Below are 20,828 nucleotides of genomic sequence, written 5' to 3'. Positions count from 1 at the left end.
CCAGATATGTGACCTTAAAGTGGCATAGTCTGGTTCAAGACAGGAGGCGCTTAGAATAAAGGTCATGCTGTAACCCTTCCAAGACCAGCTTATTTATTTAAACCTGCAGACAATGTCAGCAACTGCTGGTGAGCTGGTGATCAGCTACGACTTGGGAACTGTTACAAAGTGAACAGCAAATAGATTCATTTAGGAGTGTAGACAACAAACAGCTGATATAGATCCATTCAACCAGAACCCAGTCTCCTGAAACACACTGTATAGAAAGGGATCCATCGCTATAGAGCAGTCTCTGTTCAGCCCCTGTGCTGCCCATCACCCAGTCTCCTGAACCACACTGTATAGAAAGGGATCCATCGCTATAGAGCAGCCTTGTCAGGGGACTGCAGTCTCTGTGAAAATAGTAATAATAATAAAAAAGATGCCATAGATTGAGATTGAAACTTTATTGAAATAAATCAGCAAAAATACATTCAGAAATACAGAGTAGTAGAGCATCATTATCATGCACAACCCTTCATACAATCCAATGACATGAATCACATATTTTCTTTGGTACAACTTGTGTGATTTCTATGTGTTTGCATGAGATGAACATGTTTCATGAATGCATGGATTTGCCCCCCTCCCCTCTGCTCCCCACACACTATAATGCGAAATAAAACTTTTTCAGTGACCCTGATATTTTTATGTTTTTTACAATAATGTAAATTAAATATCATCAGAAACAATGACATTTCCATTTAAATCATAAACTGTAGCAAACCACCCTACTCATAGCCTTAATGACTTCATCCCATGTTGCATTGCACCCTGCAGACTGCACATATATATCTGTGTGATAATGCAGACCTATTTAAAGACCATAGGGGGCGCCACAGTGCTAGTATATGCTGCAGCTTCACTTGCATTGCGACAGGCTCCAGTCCTGGAGGGCTTTTCCTCCAGGTAGAAACGCAGCCATGGTTGGAACGCAGACCTGGACTGGAAGAGACCAGCTTGCTGAGCTGCACTAGGACAACTCGTCTCACTTACCAGACAGAGGCTCAGAGTGACCCAGGCTAGAGCTGCCCGTGTCATTGCACTGGAGGATCATGTGAAAAAGAGAACTGTCCTTCATCTGCCATCTACCTTAGCCCTGTCCTCCTGATAAGCAATTCAACACCTGTATCCTGGCTGCTGTTTGTAATGTACTGCAGCATCAAGACCTTCCAGGTGATTGTATCATTATACAGGCGCTTGCTCCCTTCCTCCCTCAGTAAATGTGTTTGTGGTGCCCTCTATGGGATTTAATAGTACACTGCAAGTTGTACATTCATTCTGTAAATCCATGCTCTGCCATGCCATGGTGAAGAGGCCTGTTACTCTGTTACCACTCTGAATATATTCTTTATAAGGTGAAAGAAACTTGCACCAGCAACTAATGTAACCTATATTAGAATCATTTACTACATTAAAACACACACACACACCTCACCTTAATATAAATATGTGCTGCACCAGTAAATAAGTGAACATATATTTAAATTAACATTAAAATAAAAAAAAACACCCCCATCAACTTAATATAAACCAGTAGACAATGTAAGATTAATATAAACCAGTGCTGCTCTGAAAGCCCCCGCTTGTCATTGTGGGCACTGGTATCTCACGGCATGAAGTACTTCTCCTCCTCCTCCTCCTCCTCTTCCTCCTTGTGGAATATCTTCCCGTCTTGTTTTCTCCAGCGCAGATTAACGTCGTCCATTGGAATGTTCTTGGAGAGGTGCTCCCGAATCTGAAACAGCAACACAAGAAACACAGTGTTATCAAGGAGCACCACATCTCTCTGTGTATCTATCAGGAAAACGAGACGAAACTAGAGAAGTAAAGGGAAGCAAAGTCAAACGTGAGATTAGCTCATCAGTGTCACACGAAGCCCAGTACACAGGAAGCAGTGTCAGTTTGGATTTCTGAAAGGGAGTGTCACCTACCTGCTCTAAAATGGATTCGCTCACTTTGGGGTCCTCAAGATTCATTCCTTTGGGTACGTTTAGTTTGACCCTTGCTATTGCCATCTTATCTGTGCAGACAAACAGAAGAGTTCACACAGCCATTAACATAAGCATATTTGCATGTGTCTTGCAGATGATTCTCTGATTTCCCTGTTAAAATGCACGTCACATTAGTGCAGAGCTTGCATGTAAAACAATAAGACCCCACATAGTCTGTAATGCGCAGCACAGAAGAGTTCACACAGCCATTAAATAAACCCCATGTCAAACAATAAGACCCCATGTAGTCTGTAATGTGCAGCACAGAAGAGTTCACACAGCCATTAAATAAACCCCATGTCAAACAATAAGACCCCACGTAGTCTGTAATGTGCAGACAAACAAAAGAGTTCGCTTATATAGCTCTAGTGGATCACATGACACGTGAGGTGGGCTGTCAATCACACTGAACAGACTGCCATCTTCAAACTGCACTTACCTTGAGAGACCGGAGTGGAAGAGGGGCTCGAGGATTCTGCTTCTGTAACAAGAAAGAGAGAAAAAATAAAGTTTATAACAAAGCCAGATTCCTGCAGTGGTTCTGAATCCACTGAAGTGATTACACTGCATACCTTGAGAGACCGGAGTGGAAGGGGGGCTTGTGGGGTCTGAATCTGTAAAGAAAACACACGACAAGAAGATTTAGTGTTTCCTGTTTCAAGTGTATTGTTCAAATGCATTTCAATGAAACTGTGTCTATGCTGCTGTCTCCACCAGGACAATGCTGACAATGACATGGTTTATTGTTTTCAAATAAATATAATAAATAGACAGTAAGAATGTATATCACAGCACACGTCTCTCCTGGGTATAACAATGAGGGGTAGCTGCTCCCTCTCACACTCTTAATGACCTGGCTGGATTCTGGTACTTCAGATCACTAGGCTACACCCTGCCCTGCTCTGGAGGTCAGACAGCTACTGTAGGATCAGATGGACTGAGCCTCTGAGTCCCTGCTCACAGACTGGGGTACAAACACTGAGCTGAATAAGTAAATAAACCCCATTTAAAACAATAAGACCCACGTAGTGTGTAATGTGCAGCACAGAAGAGTTCACACAGCCATTAAATAAACCCCATGTCAAACAATAAGACCCACGTCGTCTGTAATGTGCAGCACAGAACGGGAGCAGCGTTCCCTTTTTAGATTTTGAGAAATGTGCCGTTATAACTGAGAAAGGATCAATTACACTATGTAACACCATTTTTGTTCCTGGGTAGTAAGTGTTATTTCCTAATTGCTTATGCCTCAAAAGTATAGAAAATGGCTATTATTCCCCACAAACTTTGCTTTTGTGACCAGGACAGTGATATTTTGAAATTTACCTATTTCCAATGAGAAAACGGCGAATTTGTGTCTTTTCGTTCACATAACGTCAGAAAAAAACAACATATGAATCCAAATTAACATGTATTTATACTAAAGTAATACAAAAATGACTACAAAAGATTTAGAAGTGAGTAGTTTTTCGAGATTTACAATTATACTGTAAATCACTTTCACGAATCAGCCCCCTTGTGTAGTCTCCCATCATGTTCTCGTTATACTGTCCTTGGAAGCGGCGTTCAAAGTCCAGTATATCCTGGTGGAAGCGCTCGCCTTGCTCCTCCGAGTACGCTCCCATGTTCTCCTTGAATTTATCAAGATGAGCATCAAGGATATGGACTTTGAGGGACATCCTACAGCCCTTTGTGCCGTAGTTCTTCGCCAGAGTCTCAACCAGCTCCACATAGTTTTCGGCCTTGTGATTGCCCAGGAAGCCCTGAACCACTGCGACAAAGCTGTTCCAAGCCGCTTTCTCCTTACTAGTGAGCTTCTTGGGGAATTCATTGTACTCCAGGATCTTCTTTATCTGTGGTCCGACGAAGACACCGGCTTTGACCTTTGCCTCAGACAGCTTAGGGAAGAAGTCTTGAAGGTACTTGAAGGCTGCCGACTCCTTATCTAGAGCTCTGACAAATTGTTTCATAAGGACCAATTTGATGTGCAGTGGTGGCATCAGCAGCTTCTGGGGGTCCACCAGTGGCTCCCACTTGACGTTGTTCCTCCCCACAGAGAACTCGGTCTGCTGTGGCCAGTCCCGCCTCACACATCTTAGCAGATGCTTCCACGGAGTACTTTTTCGCTCTTGTCTTGATAAATTGGCCGCAGACATAGCAAAATGCGTCTGCCGGATGCTTGTAGCCTCTTGATGCCATCTCACAAAAATGCAGATATGTATCCACTTAGGCAGCTGGAACTAAACTGAACTGGTGGGCTTGAGGCCCCTGTATTTATACTACTATTTATAATACTGGAAAGTTCTAGATGTTACTCCAAGTTTACTCAGCAATGAATCTATCTGGAATGTTCTGGAAAATAGGTAATTTTCAAAATATCACTTTCCTGGTCACAAAAGCAAAGTTTGTGGGGAATAATAGCCATTTTCTATACTTTTGAGGCATAAGCAATTAGGAAATAACACTTACTACCCAGGAACCAAAAAAAAATTGTTACACAGTGTTATCAGTGAGGAAACTTCGACGACGCACTAACCCTTTGAAAGTATTCATTTTGTTTCATTATACAATTTTGAAATATAATTTAATTTAAAAAGACTGCCTTTGTTTAATATTGCTAATTACAGCTTTATTAAAACACAGGTAGCATAGAAATAAATAAAGTAAACAATAATTAAACACGCAATTCATTTTCCTTCAAAACTTCAGGAAAGAGCCTCCTTGAACACAGTGTCTTAGACCTCATTTTTCAGTATAGTGAATGCAGTGTCTTAGATCTCAGTTTTCAGCATAGTGAATGCAGTGTCTTAGATCTCAGTTTTCAGTATAGTGAATGCAGTGTCTTAGATCTCAGTTTTCAGTATAGTGAATGCAGTGTCTTAGACCTCAGTTTTCAGCATAGTGAATGCAGTGTCTTAGATCTCAGTTTTCAGCATAGTGAATGCAGTGTCTTAGACCTCAGTTTTCAGCATAGTGAATGCAGTGTCTTAGACCTCAGTTTTCAGCATAGTGAATGCAGTGTCTTAGACCTCAGTTTTCAGTATAGTGAATGCAGTGTCTTAGACCTCAGTTTTCAGTATAGTGAATGCAGTGTCTTAGATCTCAGTTTTCAGTATAGTGAATGCAATGTCTTAGACCTCAGTTTTCAGTATAGTGAATGCAGTGTCTTAGATCTCAGTTTTCAGCATAGTGAATGCAGTGTCTTAGATCTCAGTTTTCAGTATAGTGAATGCAGTGTCTTAGACCTCAGTTTTCAGTATAGTGAATGCAGTGTCTTAGATCTCAGTTTTCAGCATAGTGAATGCAGTGTCGTAGACCTCAGTTTTCAGTATAGTGAATGCATGCTTTGCCATTGTTGCCGTCTTATTTGCTTTTTTGTTCTCTCTACATGTTTATGACTGGCAATATGATCTTTTAATGGTATTGACTCATCCATGATCAATGGCAGCAAAACTTGAACAATAGTGTCCCACCATCCTCATAGAGATAATAGGATTTTGTTTCAGCAGAGACACGCGAGTGAAGTCACCTAAACTCAACTTGCAAACAAATGCACGTGGTATGTCGTCTTCATCACTACACTGTACTGTACATTACATTTTTACCAGTTTCTAAATGCTTGATATGATTGTATTTCTGAAATGTTTGTTTTTTAAAAGGGAAATAAAACAAAACCTGTGAAAGTATGAGTATTGTGATTTTTATTTATGTTTATTTATGTTGACTATTTATACTTCTAAATAATGCAGTAAGATTGTGCTTCAAAAACGTTTTCAATTATACGATGAGTTCAAAACTGAGACGTTCCGAAGCAGCACCGGGCAGCCCTCTCCATCGAGGCAGAATCTCCAGCCGCCTGCTTCACCCGCCCTGCACTACTGGATTCACTGGAGCCCCAGCGAGCTCTGTACGAATGTGACGTGCATTTTAACAGGGAAATCAGAGAATCATCTCCAAGACACACGGAAACATGCTTATGTTAATGCTTTGCACGAATGTTCTCAAAATGAGATGTTGGAGTCTCGAGGGAGGCTGATATTTGATAACTTGTAAAAGTTAATAAACTGAGTGGAAGGTTGTTGCCAGTTACTGTGTAAAATGCGCGCATTTTACGCTTAGAGGGAACGCTGAATGTGAGTTAAGTGCAGGGCTCAGGTGAGGTGCTGCTACCTAGAACACAAGAAGCAGACGTGTAGAGGTAGATTTTCAGAGATGAACTCTTGTGTTTAGATGTTTAGAGGAGTGTCTAATGTTAGGGCAGTTTTCAACAGTATAAACAGGGTTACCTGAAGACAGATTATTTGTACTGGACAAAATAATGTAACTCTATACATTAGGATTCCAAACCGAAAGACAACCGTCTGCTCTCCTAGTGTTGTTGCTGAATAGTTGCACACAGCTCTCCCACAGCTGATATAGCTCTAGTGGATCATATAACACATGAGGTGGGCTGTCAATCACACTGAACAAACTGCCATCTTCAAACTGCACTTACCTTGAGAGAGCGGAGTGGAAGGGGGCCTCGAGGATTCTGCTTCTGTAACAAGAAAGAGAGAAAAAAGAAAGTTTATAACAAAGCCAGATTCCTGCAGTGGTTCTGAATCCACTGAAGTGATTACACTGCATACCTTGAGAGACCGGAGTGGAAGGGGGGCTTGTGGGGTCTGACACTGTAAAGAAAACACACAACAAGATTTTGTGTTTCCTGTTTCAAGTGTATTGTTCAAATGCATTTCAATGAATCTGTGTCTATGCTGCTGTCTCCACCAGGACAATAAATAAATACTAATACAATCAAACAATAAGTCATTTATTACAAAGCCACATTCAAACTGAACTAGTGCACTCCATACCTTTAGAGGCTGGTGTTGAGAGAAGACTTGAGAGGTTTGGATTTGCAGGAGTAAAAATACATCATTTGCCTTTCTACATTATTGTTTAAATATATTTGTGTGTCTGTGTGTGTGTGTGTGTGTGTGTCAGTGTGTGTCTGTGTGTATTTGTGTGTGTGTGTGTGTGTGTCAGTGTGTGTCTGTGTTTGTGTGTCAGTGTGTGTGTCAGTGTCTGTGTGTGTGTGTGTGTGTCAGTGTGTGTGTCAGTGTCTGTGTGTGTGTGTGTGTGTGTGTGTGTGTGAGTGTCAGTGTGTGTGTCAGTGTGTCTGTATGTGTGTCAGTGTGTCAGTGTGTGTGTGTCAGTGTGTCTGTGTGTGTGTCAGTGTGTGTGTGTGTGTGTGTGTGTGGTGCTGTCCTCACCAGGGCAATAAATAAATGCTAATAAATTGAAACAATAAGTAATTTATTACAAAGCCACATTCAAATTGAACTGATACATTGGTGAACTCACTGTTAAATTAGTGAGGTTGATAAGAACACTGAGATTCATTTATAACTCATGGTGTGGGCTGTCAATCACACTGAACAGACTGCCATCTTCAAACTGCACTCACCTTGAGAGACCGGAGTGGAAGAGGGGCTCGAGGATTCTGCTTCTGTAACAAGAAAAAGAGAAAAAAAGAAAGTTTATAACAAAGCCAGATTCCTGCAGTGGTTCTGAATCCACTGAAGTGATTACACTGCATACCTTGAGAGACCGGAGTGGAAGGGGGGCTTGTGGGGTCTGAATCTGTAAAGAAAACACACAACAACAAGATTTAGTGTTTCCTGTTTCAAGTGTACTGTTCAAATGCATTTCAATGAAACTGTGTCTATGCTGCTATCTCCACCAGGACAATGCTGACAATGACATGGTTTATTGTTTTCAAATAAATATAATATATAGACAGTAAGAATGTATATCACAGCACACGTCTCTCCTGGGTATAACAATGAGGGGTAGCTGCTCCCTCTCACACTCTTAATGACCGGGCTGGATTCTGGTTCTTCAGATCTCTAGGCTACACCCTGCCCTGCTCTGGAGGTCAGACAGCTACTGAAGGATCAGATGGACTGAGCCTCTGAGTCCCTGCTCACAGACTGGGGTACAAAAACTGAGCTGAATAATTAAATGAACCCCATGTAAAACAATAAGACCCACGTCGTCTGTAATGTGCAGCACAGAAGGGTTCACACAGCCATTAAATAAACCCCATGTAAAACAATGAGACCCCATGTAGTCTGTAATGTGCAGCACAGAACGGGAGCAGCGTTCCCTTTTTAGATTCTGAGAAATGTACCGTTTTAACTGAGAAAGGATCAATTATCAGTGAGGAACCTTCGACGACGCACTAACCCTTTGAATGTATTCATTTTGTTTCATTATACAATTTTGAAATATAATTTAATAAAAAAAAACTACCTTTGTTTAATATTGCTAATTACAGCTTTATTAAAACACAGGTAGCATAGAAATAAATGAAGTAAATGTTAACCTATATGTGGGGTTCAGGGGGCGGAGCTAGGCACCAACAACCTATCATCTGCTGTCACCAATTAAACCTACCTTATTTAAACATTAGTCACCTCTACCTCGCTGTCTTGTGTTTTTTCGTTTTTGGCTTAAACCTAAGCGATTTCAAGACCCATCTACATTTGCATACCTCAATAATGGAGTACTTACAGCAGCTGTCATCGGATTCTGAGGATTCCCAGGATTTTCTGTCATTAACAGATCATTCTCCTTCAGCTTCAATCCAGGGTCCATCCAGTCTCCGTTTTTTCTCCCCTTCTGCTATTTCAGTTACATCTGATCAGGCTCCTGATCAGGCTCTCGACCAGGTTCCAGTACAAATGTTGCCTACCGTTCCTGCCACCCAAACATCGAATCTGCGGCGATCCAAGCGTCTTCGGCCTCAGGACGCCCCTCCGGATCGATTGTTTTGGAAGGACTGGCCCATGAATAAATTGATAAAAACCCTCCTTAAAAATGGTAATGCAATTCCGGCAGGGAGTGATAAAGAGTCTCTTTTCATTCTCTATTGCAATTCAATCTCAGCAGAACCAGTCTTTCCTCCGAAAAAACATAATCAGCCGCGCCCAGCCATTCAGCGTCCTAAAACAGACAGTAGGCAGTCTATTCCGGATCTAACCACCCCCACAACTAGCACCGCTAACCAGCAGCCAGCCATTGAAACCCAACACTCGCAAATATTCAACGAGATAAAATCATTTATGCAGCCTTTTTCCGATACTCTATCTTCGGTCAGTTCTCAACTGTCGGATTTAGAGAAAAGGATGTCTGTTATGGAACAGGGAAAACAATCTACAGCGCAGTCATTAATTTCAGCATCAAATACTGCAGCGCCACCTACAGCTTCTTACGGTCCAGCCCTAATTTCAGCCAGCGAAGCAGATCCTCCAATATACAACCTCGCTACTGCATCTACATACGGATCCTCCTCTCCAACTGCAGCGAGACGTCACACTATATCTCCACAAATCAGACGTGTCATTCTCGAAGGTAAGGACATTAATCTTGTTTCACTATTAATGACGACTTCGGAATTCTTGGACCATAGAGTAGTTGATTGTGGAGATTTGGCTGTAACTCTAAAATCCAGAGATCCCAGACTGCTTAAAAATCTTACATTAGGGGAGTTTGTCCTTGCTTTCTCCATATTCAGGGATGTGTTATGCTCGGTATACCCTAACCGCAGAGCTGAATTGGAATCTTACGAATATTACATCGTGGAGCTGTCTGTCAGATACGGAGGGACTATGTTTTATGAGTATCATAAAGCATTCTCTGCAAAAGCAGCAGCAATATTGGCAGCAGATAATCACATCGTCAATTGGGCTAAACCTGATCCAGATCTATTTAATAGAATTTTCGGTGGTTTAAGGGCTAATGCATGTGGGGTCTGCGCTTCAACAGCTCATTCAACAGCCCTCTGCCCTAAAGCTGCAATTGCATCAACTTCTAAAGCACCCGGTTTCGCCGCTAATTCATACAGATTTTCAGTACCTAATCCTATACATTCTTCAGCTCCCCTCGATCAATCTACAAGGAAAGACAAATACGGGCGCAGTATCAGATTTTCAGGAGGAAGACAAAACTGCAACAATTTCAATACTGGCTTCTGTTCGAATAGGCAATGCAATTTTATCCACATGTGCAGCAATTGCGGTGACGCTCACTCTAATACAATCTGCCCTTTAAAATGCAAGTGACTTTCCCCGATGCTCACCGTCTTTACTCCTATAAACATCCTGGCGTTATCAAGTAAATTACAGAATCATCCCGACAGTAACTTAATTAATTACCTGATCGACGGATTAAAAAATGGTTTTTCAACCGGTCTTACTCAAATTCCTTCTTCCTCGTTCAAAAGCAAAAATCTTTATTCAGCAACTCACGATCCACAATCAGTGCAGTCTCTCATCGAAAAAGAAATTAAGAAAGGATTTATAGTCGGTCCATTTTTAGCTCCTCCTTTTCCAGTATATAGAATTAATCCTATCGGCATTGCCACGAGGAAAATGTCAGGAAAAAAGCGTCTCATTATTGATTTATCAGCACCACGGGGGTCAAGCACCAGCAGCATTAACTCATTAATTCCCCAAGATCAATTTTCCCTGCATTACATCACTATTGCAGACGCAATACATTCAATTAAATTAGCAGGTCGTGGTTCCTGGTTAGCAAAAGCAGATATATCAGACGCATTTAAAGTAATGCCAATCCATCCTTCTCTCCGTCACCTGTTTGGTATATGCTGGGAAGGGAAGTTTTATTTTGCCACTCAATTGACTTTCGGCTGCCGCAGCAGCCCGAAGATATTTGATACCCTGTCGGAAGCATTATGCTGGATTCTCCTTAATGTCTATCATGTCCCGTTCTTGCTCCACTTGCTGGACGATTTTTTAGTAATTTCTCCTCCTTCAGATGCACCAGCAGAAGCGATTTCCAATCTTAAAAGCTTATTTTCTGAAGTTGGCGTTCCGCTTTCAGAAGAAAAATCAATCGGTCCCCTTCATTCTTTGGAATTCCTTGGAATCATTCTAGATACAGAAAAGTTTGAAGCCCGCCTGCCTGAGTCTAAACTTAACCATATTCGTTTGCTCATTCAGGATTTTCAGATCAGTAAAACAATTAAAAAACGGGCACTGCTTTCATTGCTGGGTTACTTTAATTTTGCAATACGTATCATTCCACAGGGGAGGACGTTTATATCTCGGCTGCTAGCGCTGGCATCAACAGCAAAAAAATCTGGACTCCTATTTAAATATCTCTTCAGAAGCTAGGAAAGACATTGAAATGTGGTCTGCGCTTATTCAGCACTGGAACGGTCTCTCTATGTTTTATGATGATTTCATTTCAGCTCCTCACGATATGGCTTTATTTACTGATGCCTCATCTCTGGGATTCGGAGGTCTATTTAATAATCAATGGTTTTGCAGTACATGGCCTGAGGAAATCGAGAACATATCTCCTCATCTAAAATCCACAGCTCTACTAGAGATATACCCAATTGTAGCAGCTGCCCAGCTATGGGGTCATCTCTGGTCTAAGAAATCAATACTATTTTACTGTGATAATTCAACTACAGTGCATATTATAAATAAAGGACGTTCCTCCTCTGCCCTTATAATGCAATTGCTGCGGCGGCTAGTATGGATTTCAGTCTCTAATAACTTCCTAATACAAGCTCGCCACGTACCGGGCATTTTTAATAATGCAGATGATGCTCTTTCCCGTTTACAGATTTCCAAATTCCACAGTTTGCTGCCCTCAGCTCTGCAATATCCAGCAGCAACGCCTCAGTTCAATCAGCTGATTTTCAACTAAATCCAACTATTAATAAACTTCTTAATTCAGCTCAAGATTACATGGCATCAGCACTTGCCCCATCTACCAGATCCTCGTACTCTACAGGTTGGGCATGTTATGTAACTTTCTGTTTACAAAGCAGGATTAATCCTACTCCATTCAACCAGGACTGGATTATGGCGTTCATAGTGCACGCAAAGGACTCTCTACATCTGGCACCAGCTACAATCAGACTATATTTGTCAGGAATTCAGCATCAATTTCGCTTGATGTCCATCAATTCCCCAACTCTATTATCAATTCCAGCAGTTCGTCTCCTTTTACGAGGAATTTCCAAGTGCTCTCCGGCTCCTTCTTCTGCTCGCCTGCCTATTTCTATAGACATTCTCAGTAAATTGATTTCAATTCTCCGCCACGGCTGTTTTTCTCCATTTGATGATCTAACTATGGAAGTCATATGTCTATCTGCATTTTTTGGATTTTTGAGATGTTCTGAATATACAGTTCCTTCTCTTGCCAGCTTTCCTACCCTAGGTATCCGCTGCAGTGACCTCAAGCTCATCCCAGATTCTCATTTCATCTTATTTCTTCGCATTTCAAAAACAGATCAACTGATCAACAGATCAACAAGGACAATGTATTCAGCTTTCTAAGATCAACTCTCCTCTGTGTCCCTTCACTTCCATGTTGAAGTACATTGCAGAACGCAAAGCCATTTCATCCTCCGACCCTTTGTTTATCAATTCAAGCCGGTCCATTGTATCAAGGCATTGGTTTTCAACACACCTTTCCACCGTGGTATCCAGAGCAGGTCTTCCTTCGCAATTCTACACTCCTCATTCATTTAGAATAGGGGCAGCTACTTCAGCCGCAAAAGCCAACATTAACCAGCATTTAATTAAAAATATGGGGCGCTGGACTTCATCAGCAGTTGAAAGTTATATTCGTTCTTCATCATCTGAAATATCCTCCGCACATCAGTCCATTGCTAGTATGTCCGGAGTGGGGACGACCTTTCTGCCTGAGCCACCAAAGATTTCCCCCTAAGAAATAAAATTAAAGAAAGGGTTTTTTTTTCTTTCCACTGTGCAGAGGGTCTTCACATAGTCATTAGGGTACAGTCTACTAACCCCTTTGTCACGTTAAGTGTTTGTTTTCTTTCGTCTAAATGTTTTCTCTTTTCTTCTTTCTTATGCATTGGCGGTTCTCTCTTCTTTCTTCATGTTGCGTCAGCGGGGAGCCGGGGGTCCATCTTTTGGGGGGTTAGTGATTCCACTTTCTCCAACCCTTTGTTAAGCTCCGCTTCATTTACCTCATAGAGGAGGGTTCTCCATGAGTCAGAGGGGACCCCCGGCCAAACCCTTCCATCTGCATGTATGTTTCTTTTGGGATTCTTCTTTCAGGTCTGATGCCTCTATGTGAGGGTCCCCAAGCGGTGGCATCCCTCGTGTTTGTCGGGTCTCCTCAAAGACGGTGGCCCCTCTCCTGTTTGTCGGGTCTCCTCAGCGACGGAACCCCCCTTCTATTATGTTGGGCTTCAAAGAGGTGGAACACCACGCATTATATGTTTTAACAAATACTAACTTTATGTTTTCTTTCCGGTTCGCGAGCCTCTTCGTATGTCGGGTAACCTCAGAGACGGTGCCCCTCTTGGTATGTCGGGTCACCTCAAAGACGGTGGCCCCCCTCCTGTTTGTCGGGTCTCCTCAGCGACGGAACCCCCCTACTGTATATGTTGGGTCAGGAAGAGCCGGAACCTCTTTTGTGTTATTAATACTAAATCATGTTTTCTTTCCGGTTCGCGAGCCTCTTCGTATGTCGGGTAACCTCAGAGACGGTGCCCCTCTCATTTGTCGGGTCACCTCAAAGACGGTGGCCCCCCTCCTGTTTATCGTGTCTATCGATCAAGTAAATGTTGGGCCTGGAAGAGGCGGAGCCCCTCTCTCCATGTGTATATGTTTACTAACTCTGTCAATAAACACTATCAGGTGGCATAGCTCCGCCCCGTGAAATGTTAACCTATAGGTGGGGTTCAGGGGGCGGAGCTAGGCACCAACAACCTATCATCTGCTGTCACCAATTAAACCTACCTTATTTAAACATTAGTCACCTCTACCTCGCTGTCTTGTGTTTTTTCGTTTCCTCCTCCTCCCTCCTCCTCCTCCTCTAGCATCTCAACCGCCTTTGCATCGGTCTCCTCTGGGGGGTTAGTGATTCCACTTTCTCCAACCCTTTGTTAAGCTCCGCTTCATTTACCTCATAGAGGAGGGTTCTCCATGAGTCAGAGGGGACCCCCGGCCAAACCCTTCCATCTGCATGTATGTTTCTTTTGGGATTCTTCTTTCAGGTCTGATGCCTCTATGTGAGGGTCCCCAAGCGGTGGCATCCCTCGTGTTTGTCGGGTCTCCTCAAAGACGGTGGCCCCTCTCCTGTTTGTCGGGTCTCCTCAGCGACGGAACCCCCCTTCTATTATGTTGGGCTTCAAAGAGGTGGAACACCACGCATTATATGTTTTAACAAATACTAACTTTATGTTTTCTTTCCGGTTCGCGAGCCTCTTCGTATGTCGGGTAACCTCAGAGACGGTGCCCCTCTTGGTATGTCGGGTCACCTCAAAGACGGTGGCCCCCCTCCTGTTTGTCGGGTCTCCTCAGCGACGGAACCCCCCTACTGTATATGTTGGGTCAGGAAGAGCCGGAACCTCTTTTGTGTTATTAATACTAAATCATGTTTTCTTTCCGGTTCGCGAGCCTCTTCGTATGTCGGGTAACCTCAGAGACGGTGCCCCTCTCATTTGTCGGGTCACCTCAAAGACGGTGGCCCCCCTCCTGTTTATCGTGTCTATCGATCAAGTAAATGTTGGGCCTGGAAGAGGCGGAGCCCCTCTCTCCATGTGTATATGTTTACTAACTCTGTCAATAAACACTATCAGGTGGCATAGCTCCGCCCCGTGAAATGTTAACCTATAGGTGGGGTTCAGGGGGCGGAGCTAGGCACCAACAACCTATCATCTGCTGTCACCAATTAAACCTACCTTATTTAAACATTAGTCACCTCTACCTCGCTGTCTTGTGTTTTTTCGTTTCCTCCTCCTCCCTCCTCCTCCTCCTCTAGCATCTCAACCGCCTTTGCATCGGTCTCCTCTGGGGGGTTAGTGATTCCACTTTCTCCAACCCTTTGTTAAGCTCCGCTTCATTTACCTCATAGAGGAGGGTTCTCCATGAGTCAGAGGGGACCCCCGGCCAAACCCTTCCATCTGCATGTATGTTTCTTTTGGGATTCTTCTTTCAGGTCTGATGCCTCTATGTGAGGGTCCCCAAGCGGTGGCATCCCTCGTGTTTGTCGGGTCTCCTCAAAGACGGTGGCCCCTCTCCTGTTTGTTGGGTCTCCTCAGCGACGGAACCCCCCTTCTATTATGTTGGGATTCAAAGAGGTGGAACACCACGCATTATATGTTTTAACAAATACTAACTTTATGTTTTCTTTCCGGTTCGCGAGCCTCTTCGTATGTCGGGTAACCTCAGAGACGGTGCCCCTCTTGGTATGTCGGGTCACCTCAAAGACGGTGGCCCCCCTCCTGTTTGTCGGGTCTCCTCAGCGACGGAACCCCCCTACTGTATATGTTGGGTCAGGAAGAGCCGGAACCTCTTTTGTGTTATTAATACTAATTCATGTTTTCTTTCCGGTTCGCGAGCCTCTTCGTATGTCGGGTAACCTCAGAGACGGTGCCCCTCTCGTTTGTCGGGTCACCTCAAAGACGGTGGCCCCCCTCCTGTTTATCGTGTCTATCGATCAAGTAAATGTTGGGCCTGGAAGAGGCGGAGCCCCTCTCTCCATGTGTATATGTTTACTAACTCTGTCAATAAACACTATCAGGTGGCATAGCTCCGCCCCGTGAAACAATAATTAAACATGCAATTCATTTTCCTTCCATACTTCAGGAAAGCCCCGCCTTGAATGCAGTGTCTTAGACCTCAGTTTTCAGCATAGAGAACACAGTGTCTTAGACCTCAGTTTTCAGCATAGAGAACGCAGTGCCTTAGACCTCAGTTTTCAGCATAGAGAACACAGTGTCTTAGACTTCAGTTTTCAGCATAGTGAAAGCAGTGTCTAAGACCTCAGTTTTCAGCATAGAGAACGCAGTGCCTTAGACCTCAGTTTTCAGCATAGAGAACACAGTGTCTTAGACTTCAGTTTTCAGCATAGTGAAAGCAGTGTCTAAGACCTCAGTTTTCAGCATAGTGAATGCAGTGTCATAGATCTCAGTTTTCAGCATAGAGAACACAGTGTCTTAGACCTCAGTTTTCAGCATAGAGAACACAGTGTCTTAGATCTCAGTTTTCAGCATAGTGAATGCAGTGTCTTAGATCTCAGTTTTCAGTATAGTGAATTCAGTGTCTTAGACCTCAGTTTTCAGCATAGTGAATGCAGTGTCTTAGATCTCAGTTTTCAGCCAAGAGAACACAGTGTCTTAGATCTCACTTTTCAGCATAGTGAATGCAGTGTTTTAGACCTCAGTTTTCACCATAGTGAATGCAGTGTCTAAGTCCTCAGTTTTCAGCCAAGAGAACACAGTGTCTTAGACCTCAGTTTTCAGTATAATGAATGCAGTGTCTTAGATCTCAGTTTTCAGCATAGTGAATGCAGTGTCTTAGATCTCAGTTTTCAGCCAAGAGAACACAGTGTCTTAGACCTCAGATTTCAGCATAGTGAATGCAGTGTCTTAGATCTCAGTTTTCAGTATATTGAATGCAGTGTCTTAGACCTCAGTTTTCAGCATAGTGAATGCAGTGTCTTAGATCTCAGTTTTCAGCCAGGAGAACACAGTGTCTTAGATCTCACTTTTCAGCATAGTGAATGCAGTGTCTTAGACCTCAGTTTTCAGCATAGTGAATGCAGTGTCTTAGACCTCAGTTTTCAGCATAGTGAATGCAGTGTCTTAGATCTCAGTTTTCAGCATAGTGAATGCAGTGTCTTAGATCTCAGTTTTCAGTATAGTGAATGCAGTGTCTTAGACTTCAGTTTTCAGCATAGTGAATGCAGTGTCTTAGATCTCAGTTTTCAGTATAATGAATGCAGTGTCTTAGATCTCAGTTTTCAGCATAGTGAATGGAGTGTCTCAGATCTCAGAGTTCAGCATAGTGAATGCAGTGTCTTAGATATCAGTTTTCAGCAGTGAATGCAGTGTCTTATACCTCAGTTTTCAGCATAGTGAATGGAGTGTCTCAGATCTCATTTTTCAGCCAAGAGAACACAGTGTCTTAGACCTCAGTTTTCAGCATAGTGAATGCAGTGTCTTAGACCTCAGTTTTCAGCACAGTGAACGCAGTGTCTTAGACCTCAGTTTTCAGCATAGTGAATGCAGTGTCTTAGACCTCAGTTTTCAGCATACTGAATGCAGTATCTTAGATCTCACTTTTCAGCATAGTGAATGCAGTGTCTTAGACCTCAGTTTTCAGCATAGTGAATGCAGTGTCTTAGACCTCAGGTTTCAGCCAAGAGAACACAGTGTCTTAGACCTAAGTTTTCAGTATAATGAATGCAGTGTCTTAGATCTCAGTTTTCAACATAGTGAATGCAGTGTCTTAGATCTCACTTTTCAGTATAGTGAATGCAGTGTCTTAGACCTCAGTTTTCAGCATAGTGAATGCAGTGTCTTAGACCTCAGTTTTCAGCATAGAGAATGCAGTGTCTTAGACCGCAGTTTTCAGCATAGTGAATGCAGTGTCATAGATCTCAGTTTTCAGCATAGTGAATGGAGTGTCTCAGATCTCAGAGTTCAGCATAGTGAATGCAGTGTCTTAGATCTCAGTTTTCAGCATAGTGAATGCAGTGTCTTAGACCTCAGTTTTCAGCATAGTGAATGCAGTGTCTTAGATATCAGTTTTCAGGATAGTGAATGCAGTGTCTTAGACCTCAGTTTTCAGCACAGTGAATGCAGTGTCTTATAGCTCAGTTTTCAGCATAGTGAATGCAGTGTCTTAGACCTCAGTTTTCAGTGTAATAATGCAGTGTCTTAGATCTCAGTTTTCAGCATAGTGAATGCAGTGTCTTAGATCTCACTTTTCAGTATAGTGAATGCAGTGTCTTAGACTTCAGTTTTCAGCATAGTGAATGCAGTGTCTTAGATCTCAGTTTTCAGCATAGTGAATGCAGTGTCTTAGACATTAGTTTTCAGCATAGTGAATGGAGTGTCTCAGATCTCATTTTTCAGCATAGAGAATGCAGTGTCTTAGATCTCAGTTTTCAGCATAGTGGATGGAGTGTCTCAGATCTCAGAGTTCAGCATAGTGAATGCAGTGTCTTAGATCTCTGTTTTCAGTATAGTGAATGCAGTGTCTTAGACTTCAGTTTTTAGCATAGTGAATGCAGTGTCTTAGATCTCAGTTTTCAGCATAGTGAATGCAGTGTCTTTGATCTCAGTTTTCAGCATAGTGAATGGAGTGTCTCAGATCTCAGAGTTCAGCATAGTGAATGCAGTGTCTTAGATCTCAGTTTTCAGTATAGTGAATGCAGTGTCTTAGATCACAGTTTTCAGCATAGCGAATGGAGTGTCTCAGATCTCATTTTTCAGTATAGTGAATGCAGTGTCTTAGATCTCAGTTTTCAGCATAGCGAATGGAGTGTCTCAGATCTCATTTTTCAGCCAAGAGAACACAGTGTCTTAGACCTCAGTTTTCAGCATAGTGAATGCAGTGTCTTAGACCTCAGTTTTCAGCATAGTGAACGCAGTGTCTTAGACCTCAGTTTTCAGCAGAGTGAATGCAGTGTCTTAGATCTCAGTTTTCAGCATAGTGAATGCAGTGTCTTAGATCTCAGTTTTCAGTATAGTGAATGCAGTGTCTTAGATCTCAGTTTTCAGCATAGTGAATGCAGTGTCTTAGACCTAAGTTTTCAGCATAGTGAATGCAGTGTCTTAGACCTCAGTTTTCAGCATAGTGAATGTAGTGTCTTAGACCTCAGTTTTCAGCATAGTGAATGCAGTGTCTTAGACCTCAGTTTTCAGTATAATGAATGCAGTGTCTTAAACCTCAGTTTTCCGCTTAGTGAATGCATTGTCTTAGACCTCAGTTTTCAGCATAGTGAATGCAGTGTCTTAGACCTCAGTTTTCAGGATAATGAATGCAGTGTCTTAAACCTCAGTTTTCCGTAAAATGAATGCAGTGTCTTAGACCTCAGTTTTCAGTATAGTGAATGCAGTGTCTTAGACCTCAGTTTTCCGTATAATGAATGCAGTGTCTTAGACCTCAGTTTTCAGTATAATGAATGCAGTGTCTTAAACCTCAGTTTTCCGTAAAATGAATGCAGTGTCTTAAACCTCAGTTTTCCGTAAAATGAATGCAGTGTCTTAGACCTCAGTTTTCAGTATAGTGAATGCAGTGTCTTAGACCTCAGTTTTCAGCATAGTGAATGCAGTGTCTTAGACCTCAGTTTTCAGTATAATGAATGCAGTGTCTTAAACCTCAGTTTTCCGTAAAATGAATGCAGTGTCTTAGACCTCAGTTTTCAGTATAGTGAATGCAGTGTCTTAGACCTCAGTTTTCCGTATAATGAATGCAGTGTCTTAGACCTCAGTTTTCAGCATAGTGAATGCAGTGTCTTAGATCTCAGTTTTCAGCATAGTGAATGCAGTGTCTTAGACCTCAGTTTTCAGTATAGTGAATGCAGTGTCTTAGATCTCAGTTTTCAGCATAGTGAATGCAGTGTCTTAGATCTCAGTTTTCAGTATAGAGAATGCAGTGTCTTAGATCTCAGTTTTCAGCATAGTGAATGCAGTGTCTTAGATCTCAGTTTTCAGCATAGTGAATGCAGTGTCTTAGATCTCAGTTTTCAGTATAGTGAATGCAGTGTCTTAGATCTCAATTTTCAGCATATTGAATGCAGTGTCTTAGATCTCAGTTTTCAGTATAGTGAATGCAGTGTCTTAGCCCTCAGTTTTCAGTATAGTGAATGCAGTGTCTTAGATCTCAGTTTTCAGCATAGTGAATGCAGTGTCTTAGATCTCAGTTTTCAGTATAGTGAATGCAGTGTCTTAGCCCTCAGTTTTCAGTATAGTGAATGCAGTGTCTTAGATCTCAGTTTTCAGCATATTGAATGCAGTGTCTTAGATCTCAGTTTTCAGCATATTGAATGCAGTGTCTTAGATCTCAGTTTTCAGTATAGTGAATGCAGTGTCTTAGCCCTCAGTTTTCAGTATAGTGAATGCAGTGTCTTAGATCTCAGTTTTCAGCATAGTGAATGCAGTGTCTTAGATCTCAGTTTTCAGTATAGTGAATGCAGTGTCTTAGATCTCAGTTTTCAGCATAGTGAATGCAGTGTCTTAGATCTCAGTTTTCAGTATAGTGAATGCAGTGTCTTAGATCTCAGTTTTCAGCATAGTGAATGCAGTGTCTTAGATCTCAGTTTTCAGTATAGTGAATGCAGTGTCTTAGACCTCAGTTTTCAGCATAGTGAATGCAGTGTCTTAGACCTCAGTTTTCAGCATAGTGAATGCAGTGTCTTAGATCTCAGTTTTCAGCATAGTGAATGCAGTGTCTTAGACCTCAGTTTTCAGTATAGTGAATGCAGTGTCTTAGATCTCAGTTTTCAGTATAGTGAATGCATGCTTTGCCATTGTTGCCATCTTATTTGCTTTCTTGTTCTCTCTACGTGTTTATGACTGGCAATATGATCTTTTAATGGTATTGACTCATACATGATCAATGGTAGCAAAACTTGAACAATAGTGTCCCACCGTCTTCATAGAGATAATCAGATTTTGTTTTAGCTCTGTCTTTTACTGAAACATTGCTTTTTTTTCTTCGTTGGTGCAGCTGTCATGTTGAGTTTCTGCAGCAGAGACACGTGAGTGAAGTCACCTAAACTCAACTTGCAAACAAATGCACATGGTATGACGTCTTCATTCACTACACTGTACACTTCCATGTGTATTTTCAACTCTAATATTGTGATTACATTTTTACCAATTTCTAAACGCTTGATATGATGATATTTCTGAAATGGTCGTCTTTTAAAAGGGAAATAAAACAAATCTGTACTTACCTTGAGAGACCGGAGTGGAAGGGGGGCTCGAGGATTCTGCTTCTGTAA

General features: G+C 42.2%; 1 pseudogene; it reads left to right on the top strand.

Annotated features, from left to right (window-relative positions):
* Positions 1–10,312: 10,312 nt before the first annotated feature.
* LOC131722715 (uncharacterized) lies at positions 10,313–20,600 on the top strand (annotated as a pseudogene).
* The last annotated feature ends 228 nt before the right edge of the window (positions 20,601–20,828 follow it).

This window comes from Acipenser ruthenus, chromosome 51, assembly GCF_902713425.1.
Source record: "Acipenser ruthenus chromosome 51, fAciRut3.2 maternal haplotype, whole genome shotgun sequence".
NCBI classification, from domain to species: domain Eukaryota; kingdom Metazoa; phylum Chordata; class Actinopteri; order Acipenseriformes; family Acipenseridae; genus Acipenser; species Acipenser ruthenus.
The sequence above is the reverse complement of the archived record's forward strand: the minus strand, read 5'-3'. Positions and strand labels throughout refer to the sequence as shown.